The following is a 10759-nucleotide window of genomic DNA, read 5'->3' on the forward strand; positions in this document are numbered from 1 at the left end:
CCACTCAGTTCGAAATTGGACTCCTAGAGCTCAGCAATCCGATCCCTCAGATCATATTCATTCTTCTTGGCAAGTTCTCTGGCCTCATGCAGTTGACTCCTGGTGGCCTCGAGGGTTCCAAGATGAGGAACTAGTCTCTCTAGGGTTGCGGTTTTCGCCTCATTCCTAAGATGAATCCTCTGCGGAGCAGTTTAATCAGCGCTCGGGCCAGACGGCAAACGAGATGGCTGAGGTCAGGCGTCAAGGGACTTACATTTACAATGCGAGTCGCTTGGTTGAGTGCCTTTTTCAGTAGGCATACCTCTTTGTCTTCTTTTTGCTGGTTTATTACAATTCCTTAAGGTTGCAAGTTGTCATCCCACCACTTGACCAGAATGGGAGGGCACGAATCTTCGGCTGCTTGTATACGGGGGATTTCTTCTTCATCACCGATCATTGGTCCTAATGTATCCATTGACAAAGGTTAGACAATCGATCAGAGTTATTTGGGTCAACGTGGTTTCAGACAAAGTGTTTACCCGTAATGATTTCTGGACGAGGACGAGTGGATTCGGATGCCTTTAAAGGGGATCCAGATCTCCGGTCATTGCTGGCGTCTTGTCCGCGAGGGTTGTCTGCTTGGGTTTCGACTTCTGGAATCTCTTGGCTTGGCCCTGTGTCCGACTGGTTTCCAATCGGGGGTTCCTGATTAACTCCGGCTTCGGCTTCGGCCGACTGGTTTCCAGTCGGGGGTTGAGCACCAGATTCTACATTATCGGTTGCCGGCTGATTGTCACTCGGATGATCCTTAGCAGTTGGCCCGGTTTCTTTGGAAGAGCTTGTGTCCACGTTAGTTGGGTCAGAGTCTTTCCCAGATGGATCTATATCAGATGGTTTCCTGCGAATTTGATTATCAGTATCATTGCCACAGTGGGTGCGCATCAATGCAAGAGAGATCGTTATATGAGTTGTACCTAGAAGACTTCTTGATCTTTGGCACAGGGCGACTAAATGTTTTCTTCCTTGGAGTAGCCTGTTTTGGTAGTTTCTTGGTTGTCTCTCGGTCTCCAGGCCTCCTGGCGGTATCATCGGCTTCGTCGTCACTTAGAACCAGCTTCCTCTTTCGAGAATCTAACTGGCCGATTGAATCAGAAGCACTTGGTTGAGTTTCAGACCGAATTCTTGGTCCTCCGCTCTCTTGCCCAGTTTGGTGGCGGGGAGATCGGCATTGAGCGATTGGGGGATCCGACTTCATCAAAGCAAATTCCTGGGTGTAATATCCTTCGTTATTAACTGATTCAACAAGAAAACAAGATCATATTTTGAGAAAGGTTGAAGCGTATGAATACGTACCGGTGGAGGAGGATTGAATGCATTGAACGGTACGACTGGCAGCAAGTGTGAGTAGCTGACAACGATGGCGTTTGAGAAGATCTTATACATCCTTTCCTTCATGACCTTGAAGTCAAGAGAATCTGGATCTTCACGGTTTGGGTCATGCTTGCCATCAAATTCGAAGGCTGTGCGAGATCTTTCTTTGATTGGAGCTAACCGACACTTGATAAAGTGCCGGGTGATTTGTTCTCCTTGAAGGCCCTGTTCTTTCAGCTTTATCATCCTCTCCATCAGTTCTACTGCTTGTGCAGCTTCATCTCCCATTGGCAGTGAGTTCCAAGTATCCCGATAAACCGGAGGAAGACAGGAGTACTCGGGAAGAACAGGCTCGGGGTTTTGAACATAAAACCAATTTGCGTGCCAGCCTTTATTTGAGGTCTTGAAGAGCATGGAGAAGTATTTTTGGCTTAGTGTTCCCCTGAGTTGGAAACCAGCACCCCCAACGACGTATGGTTTGCTCTTATTTGGCTGGGGCTTGAGGAAGAAGATGCAGCGGAACAAGGCGAAATGAGGCTTAATGCCCAGAAAAGCTTCGCAGGCATGAATAAAATTGGCAATATGTGCTATGGAGTTTGGATTCAGATGATGCAAGCTAATCCCGTAGAAGTTCAGAATTCCCTGGAAAAATCTTGAGGTTGGAAGAGAAAATCCGCCATAGAAGAAATGAGCAAATACCACGATTTCGTGTGTGTCGGGGGTCGGGAATGCTTCGCCGAACGCCGGTCGCCACCCGATAATCTCCTTCGCTGGGAGAACGCCGTGCGCCACCATCTCCTTCAAATTATCTTCTGTCACATCGGAGGATGCCCACTGACTCTCGAAGCTTTCTCTTTCTTCCGCCATGAATGTGAACTGATGGTTTAATTTGGTCCGAGATATGGCTGGAGAGGAATGGGGAGTCGGAGCGGTGGACGCGGGGAGAAATTTCGCGAAGTTTTTGAGGGTGGGTTGGAGCAGATTGATGAACCCTAGCTTCGTCGGCGCAGTTCTGTACTGTAGCACGGAGTGGGGAATGGCGAGAGTCTCGGCGGGGAAGACGAAACGACGTTTGGACTTCGGTGTTTTTAGGGTATCGGGAGTACTAATGGGCCTGGGCCTATACAGTACTTCAGCCCAATTATGTTTCCAGCGTGGCCCATTGTGATCCCTAGGGACTTAGGCGCTTTTTGCTTTGGCAATATGTGCTCACAATGATGTGGCCCGATGCTGTTAAAATCCTTTTTAACGCGATTCAATAATTCTTTGGAATTATTATGATCCACATGAAAAGGTGCCCGACAGAAAGGTGTTATACCATTTTTGTAAGCTTTTTTAGGCTACAAAAGCTGTTGGGTTAATTTGAGATGACTAGTTTATTAGTAGTCATTCTCCTAACATGTAATATGCTTATTTTGATTATGGTAAGGGTTATAGCCTAGGCTAATGAACTTCTTAATTACCATGATCTTTATCATATTTGGTGGATCATTTTAAGAGTTTCTTACTCGGATTCCTACCAAATATATCTATTTTTGGACCTTTTGAGTGTTGATCATTCGGCCCTTTTTATATTTTTTATCCTTGATATATTCAAGTGAGAAGCAGTCGGCTGAGTATTTTATTGAGTACCATGCATGCTTCGATGTAAAATCACTCGGTTCTTGACTATATGTTTAGTTTTTCAACTAGTCACATAGTCAGGGGCTACACCTAATTAGGTGCATCTATTCGATGCACCATGTTTTATTTTCGCCCTTCACAGTCTTTTAGCACTCGGCAAGCCAGAGCAAGTTGAATTGAAGCACTCGGATTATTGTTTTTTGTTTCGAGAAGACTATTTTGGTCAACTGCGAAGGTCTCGGGGGCTACTGTGGAGATTATGGTTACCCCATATCTACATGGCGGTTATATTCCAGCTGGATATACAGTACCAAATATAGATAGAATATCTTTATGAGGACTCGGGTTAGATTCTAAACTTGTATGTCAAGAAAATACCCGGGATCCTAGTCGGTTACGATTGTATTTTATCTGTAACCCCATATTCCGTTAGGATATGGACTGTACTTTGTAATACGGATCCCTTCCCCTATATAAGGAGGGGTCCGGGTTACTCTTGGGGCGATTTTTTTTCCGTTTTATACAATCAATAACACACTCGGCAGAATCATCCCCGGACAGGAGTAGGGTATTACTTCTTGAATAAGAAGTCCTGAACCTGTATAAAATCCTTCGTCTCCAAACCCATCCACTTTCCTAGCTTGATAGCCACCCCTTTTAGTATTGCCGAAATCTTGTTTCGACAAGGGGCGGTCTGACCGGCATTGCACGGCCAGTCTGACCGGGTGACCAGGGGCGGTCTGACCGGCCGCATGCCGCCGGTCTAACCGGCGACCCCGAGCGGTCTGACCGGCCCTGCGTGGTCGGTCTGACCGGTTCTGGGCAGAACGCTGGGGGCACGTTTCAATCAATTTAGAGGCCGAATTAATTGTGAATTCGGACATTTGTGCCCAGGATACAGAAGAGGATTGGAGAATTCCTTTGATTCAATATTTGAAAGATCCCACATTTAAGGTTGATCGGAAAATTCGGCGGCAAGCATTCAAATATACATTGCTTGATGGAGATTTGTATCGCCGAAACATAGATGGTGTCTTATTGAAGTGCTTAGATGAAGATCAATCTAAAGTGGCTATGGGAGAGGTACATGAAGGAATTTGTGGAACTCATCAATCGGCCCACAAGATGAATTGGTTGCTTAGAAGGGCGGGGTTCTATTGGCCGAAGATGATTGATGATTGCTTCAAATATTATAGAGGATGCGAGGCTTGTCAACGGTTCGGCAATGTTCAGTTGGCGCCCGCCGCTGTGTTGAACCCTATAATCAAACCATGGCCGTTCCGAGGGTGGGCTTTGGATTTCATTGGTCAAATTTATCCTTCATCATCAAAGGGGCATAGGTTCGTGCTAGTTGCTACGGATTACTTCACCAAGTGGGCCGAAGCTGTACCTTTGAAGAATATGACTCATACGGAGGTAATTGACTTTATTTTGAAGCATATTATTCATAGATTCGGTATTCCGCAAACATTAACTACGGATCAAGGTGCTTCTTTTATGTCTAAGGAAGTGAAGAGTTTTACCGAATCTTATGGTATTAAATTATTGAGTTCTTCTCCTTACTATGCTCAGGCTAATGGACAAGCCGAGTCGAGTAATAAAACATTGTTGAAATTGGTGAAGAAGAAGATTGAGGAATACCCAAAGAGGTGGCATGAGGTGCTTTCTGAAGCATTGTGGCGCATAGGATATCTAAACATAGTGCCACTAAAGTCACTCCTTTTGAGTTGGTTTATGGTCAAGAAGCCATTTTACCGGTGGAGGTAAATCTTGGCTCTCTTTGTTATATCAAGCAAGATGATTTGTCAAGTGAATATTACAAGATGTTGATGGGAGACAACCTTGATGAAGTCATCGACAAGCGCTTGAAGGCATTGGAAGAGATAGAGAAAGAGAAGAAGAGGGTGGCCAAGGCATACAACAAGAGGGTGAAGGCAAAATTGTTTCAAGTTGGAGACTTGGTTTGGAAGACAATTTTGCCTTTGGGTACTCGATCCAAGGAGTTTGGTAAGTGGTCTTCTAGTTGGGAGGGTCCTTATCGAGTGTGCGGCATTGTTCGAGGGAACATATATTTTTGGAGACAGTTCAAGGGGAGCGTTTTCAGCGAGCAATCAACGGGAAATACTTGAAGAAATACTTCCCGAGAGTTTGGCAAGACGCTTAGGAGGTATTATGGCCGGTAATTGGATTATCATCCTAAGACCAAAAACATGTTCTATGCTTTTAGATTCACGTTGTTCATCAAAAAGGCAGGGGGGCATGTATTTACACCCAAATTTGGCACCTAGGATTACAATAGGAAATATTGCCAAAATTTGAAAGTCTATTGGTTTCCTCCGAGTGGGCCGGTCTGACCGCCGTGTGTTGGGCGGTCAGACCGCCGGTTGAGGGCCGGTCAGACCGGCGGTGTGTGGCCGGTCTGATCGGCAGGTCCGAGTCCGACTGTGTTTCGTCGGGTCTCGAGGTTTCCTTACTCGGGAAGGCATGTTTCGGGTTTCCTTTGGTTTCTACCCTGAGTTGGACGTAGAGGAGGGCCTGTAGAGGGCAAGACCAACCCCTATATATGGGACATGGCCAGTTCATTGTAAAAAAACCAATTTACAATCAATCAATCGAATCGTTTTTCATATTGCTTTTAGTTTTCTCTTAGTTTGTCCATCTTTGTCGGTTTGCACCGTAAACCGTCCGCCGCCGCTGCGAGAGTGCGACACCTCTTTGTAGGTTTGTCCTGAAAACCTTCCGTTTTGTCCACGAGACGGGTAGTTATCTAGAAATCGGCTCCGTTAGCCGGTTTAGTTATCAAAACCCATCTAGGTTTAGCTCTTTGCTAGATCGAGGTGGTTGGCGACTCTAGGATCACCGCAAGGCTTAAGGTGCTGCGATCGTGCTTGTCAACTTATCAAAAAAGTTGCCAACAACTATTTCATTTTAAATCATAAAATTTCTAGATAAAGCAAGGAGACAAGAAATCAAGACAACCACCTGGTAGCATCTTTACTACAACCACCTGGTAGCATCTTTAATGGTAGTGGATGTGAGAGGATCTAGCATGCCAAGGAGAATATAGGGTTACCATGCAGGGGGATTAATTATTCATACAAGTCGCTGGCCACTTTGAAAGGTTGATAAATTGAAGCTATTAGAGAGCACCCGATAGTTCTTATCCATTAATATGTCATGTTATTTATACAAAAAATCAGCAAATTAAAGTTGAAACTCCAACTGAGGATTAGATGATTTAGATCAATACCAACATTTTATACTCGATCAAGCACAGACAACAGAAAACTTAAAAGAATTGCATTGCATCTACTATATATGTTTTATAGAAAAACAGAGAACTGGATGTATAATTGTATATCATGTGCAGATTGTGGTATTCGTGCAATGGCAATCATGAAAAATACGAAGGTCCCTTAACTCTTATTCATTATAGGTGCAGGCAGTGTCTTTCTGTAACACAATCAGAATTAGGAGTTTACACAGAAATACATATAGGTGCTAAGGGACATCTTTTCCAATTGAACACAAGGTAAAAAAAAAAACTGTAGGTGGATTTTTCTAACTGATTTGTGTGGTAAGAGGAAATTTAGGTCTATAAAATTAATGATATAAGTAATGTGCAGCAATATGTATGGCAGAAAATTTAATTGATCCTGACTAATCATAGGTAGTATATAGCGAGGCATGAATTTCAGATCCTATAATGAACACAGAGATGTAGTTCAACAATTTAGGGTAATAGTGCGTTCGAGAAAAAATTTAGGGTAATAGTAATGTGTAGCAATGAATTAGTTTTAGAAAAACTTCACCTTAAGGCTATGAACTCAAGAACATTGCCGCATCTGCTACGTCATGCCTCGCACTAAGCCTAGCACTCTAGCAGTGCTTCTGGACATCCTGCACATGGATTGGCAATTGACTCTGTACTTAAAGTCGGCAATCCAATGTATCAGAAAATTGCCAACCATGACAATATGTTGAATACACAATAAGAAGAAGAAGAAGAAATGGGATATAACGGTGACCTCATTGGCTGGTTCACATTTGGACGTCAGGATACCATCACCATCCATGTTTGCTCACCCATTTGCGCCAACAATAGAAAATACCCAGCATCAGCATGCATCCATTAGAAAAATATTGCAGAGGAGTGCAGACGGGACATAATCAAGCGAAAAAGATATATTTGAGAAATACACATTATCTATTCTAATGAAGCAGCATACCTTCTAACTTCCAGATCTCCTCCATCCCTCCTAAAAACCGAAACTTGGTACAATGTGGTTCAATGTTAAACTTGTATAGCTCCTTTTGAAAATCAGCCCATTGTTGAATGCTTGAATAAGCTGTAGAGAAAAATTCTAACGGCAATGGTATATACATAACGGCAATGGTATATCACATCCTATAGTTTTATTAGACAATCAAACTATAGGATGTGATCACACGGGTGCATGCAGAAACCGGCTCCAGATTGTTTCAGTGGCATTTAATCAGACACCTATTGGGCAAAATAGATTATGTCCAGACAATAAAAGAACTTGCTTCATTGGTTGATAGTGTTTTTTTAATGAACCGGCACAAGATAGTGCCAATTTCATTGAAAAGAGTAGAAGGAAAAAAATGTACAATGTCAACGGAATATTTACATAAAGATCCTCGGTTGATAGCCAGTCACAACCAAATCGCACCAACAAAAGAAATGAACTGGAATAAAGTAAAAAAAAGAAATGAACTGAAAAGGGAGAAGAGATTGAACCCACTCAATGATATATGGTTCAAGTCATTGGTTGTGGAACCGTGACGCCACCAGAGACGATGCCCTCTATTGCCTCACAGTGCCAGAAAAGTGGCGGTTCCTCGTGACAAAATGGCAGCGACTGTGAAGCCCATCGCAGCTTACCCTTCGATGCGGTAGAGGGAGGTTGTGGCATTGTCAGGCACAGCATGGGTGGAAGTGGACCAGCGCCGAGGGAGGGCACCGCGGCGGCAATAACAATCAGGAAGCCCCTCGCAACCTCTCCATGGCGCGACAGGGCGCTGTGTCATCGGGCGTCATGGGGACGGTGACTGGCCGGGAAGACCCTTGTGGTCATGGCCTTCCTGGGGCATGGGGGAGGGAGAGTCGAAAATCCTTTGACTCGGGCACTAGACGAGAGGGGAAAATATCGGGCGCCCTTCTGCATCGCCTCATTTCGCACCGCCTCCTCCCCCGCTTCCCTCGCCCGCGCCGCCTCCTCTCCCCCGCCGACGTCGTCTGTGCCGCCTCCTCCGTCGGGCCGCACCATCAACCATCTGCCGCCGCTTTTCGGCTTCCTCGACGTCGACGGCGACTTTGTCCCCGTAGAGGCACACCATCGCTGCGACGCCGACGCCCCCCATGAAGACTGGAGGAGAGCACCGAAGTGGAGGAAGAGGTAGGTCTAACTCGATTTTTTTTGGACTTTTTTTTATGTTTCAGCCCATGTATGTTTCATTAGTTGAATCAAAATGTTGCAATGAGTTTTCGGTGATGTTTCATTATTTTTTTGGATTTTTGATGTTTCAGCCCGTGTATCCAAATGTTTTATTAGTTGAATCAAAATGTTGCAGTAAGTTTTTTGTGGTGTTTCATTCTTTTCTTCGATGAATTCAGATTGTTGATGTTCAACACCTTTAAAACTGATGTTTCAGATGTTGTAGCAAAATGTTTCAAGACTGATTTAATTGTGTTTCATCATTTCAATAGTTAAAGCATCCTTTTGTTAGGCACTGAAACCTTTTTGTATAAGGTGGTGAAACAACGCCCGAGTTGTAGTCGCGTAGAGGGATAGCGCATGGCGTTCGCTCGTGGTGAGGCTTAATGATGGGGCGTTAAATTTTTTTTTATATGGGATGGCAGCGAGAATTAGGGGAGGACGCAGGAGATCGCTATATTAGCGGGTAAATTGATTGAATAAATGTAAGGTTTCCAATCTAAACCATCGGATGAGCAAATCAAATGGTTAGGATGTTTTGTGATTTTTTTTTTACGTTTTTGGTGCGATTGGTTCGTGGTAAATGCTCGAGATTAGTGCAACGATCTCATAAGTAGGATTATAGGTAAATTCCTCCTTTCTATATTAGTATTTTTTTTGGCATGATAGGTTTGTGGTAAATGCTTGAGATTAGTGTGACAATTTCACCGGTTGGATTACAAGGTAAAATCCTCCTGTCTATATTAGTATAGATATAGTTATGTAATCTCTCCGTCCCATAAAAAAAACTAACTTCTAGGGATGAACTTGGACAAGTATTTGTTCAGATTTATCTGTAGAAGTTGTCTTTTTTTTGGACGGAGGGTGTATGCGTGAAAGAGAATAAAGCATAGGCGACCTAGCTTGTACGAGCCATATCCTTTGGGACGTAGGATTCTTAAAACACAATAATAGAAAAAAATCACAAAAGAAATGTCATCATACCTTTAATCCTAAAAAATGAAAACACATGAAAACTACACGGAAAACCATTTAGATAGAGCATAGTATTTAGAAAAAAGAGAATTGTCATGAAACATGCCATTTCACACGAATTTCAAATGAATTCTAAAAGTCAAATCCTTTGTTTTAGAGGGACTTATATGAAGTTAAGATTGAAACCCTTTGAAATTCCTCTAATTTTCCTTTGTTGCAAAGGAACTGTAAAACTTAAACAACATGGAGAAAAGGTGGCAATTGTAGTGATTTGGTCTAAAAGGGAGTGATTTCAATCCCCAATTTGTCTTCCATGGTTCTCATTAGGTACTCCCTCTATCTCAAAATTCAAAATACAAGTATTTGAGGCTTTTTTTAAGATTGAGGCTGAAGGAAGCTGTAATGCTTTGCGGCCTTTGCCAAGCCAACCTTTGCCAAAGTAGCCATGCCTGGCTAGCTCAGTGTGGCAAGAGCATTTGTTTGGTTTGATGCCGGCTCAAAGAAAACTACCCACGTTTCTCTCTTGCCACTAGAGAAGAGACAATTTGGTTCATCTGAGTGGGATAGTCAAGGCTATAATAAATAGTGATAGTTTTCTTTCTCATTAGAGAAGGCGGGCTCACAAGCCTAGCCTGATTTTTTAGCACCTGGGAGGTCTTTTTGCTAATGTGAGAGGCATCGGCAACCTCAACCACGTCAATCAAAACGAACACTTTATTAACTTCAACAAGAACATTTTAGGCCTTTTACTCAATCGTTAATCCCACAAAAATTTTCAAAGGTAGCTAGATTTTGAAACGGAGAGCACTATTTTAGAAACAAATTTTAAATATGCTACAAACTTGTCCCAAAATATAACTTTTAAGTGGAGGGATATAATCTAGTACTACTACGAATCTGGACAGACTATTCAGATAATCTGGACAGATTGTCCAGATAGACTATGGGCCTGTTTAAGGGAGCTTCTAGCTTGCTACAGCTTCTCCCAGAATCAGAAACTCCCCCCAAACAATTCAGCTTTTGGTCTAGATTCCGAGAAGCTGTAGTTGTAGAGTCTAGAAAAGAATCCAGAAAATGAATTGCAAGCCAGAAGCCGGGAAACCCAGCTTTTCTAAATTCTCAAAAGTTGGCTACCAACTAGTTGTTTCTCAAAATGTTAAGCTCCAGTAAACAGCCTCTATATTTTATCCCCTAAAAATTATTATATTTAAGACGAAAAGAGTACTTTAGTATTTATTTATTTTAGGAGATGGGTAATATAGCCCAAACTCCCATAGTCGAATGATGGCTCAACCTTCCGACCCGACTGGCCCGCCCGACACGACCTGTGGTCGGCTAGTACAAATTACCTC

This window comes from Oryza glaberrima, chromosome 1, assembly GCF_000147395.1.
Source record: "Oryza glaberrima chromosome 1, OglaRS2, whole genome shotgun sequence".
Lineage (NCBI taxonomy): Eukaryota > Viridiplantae > Streptophyta > Magnoliopsida > Poales > Poaceae > Oryza > Oryza glaberrima.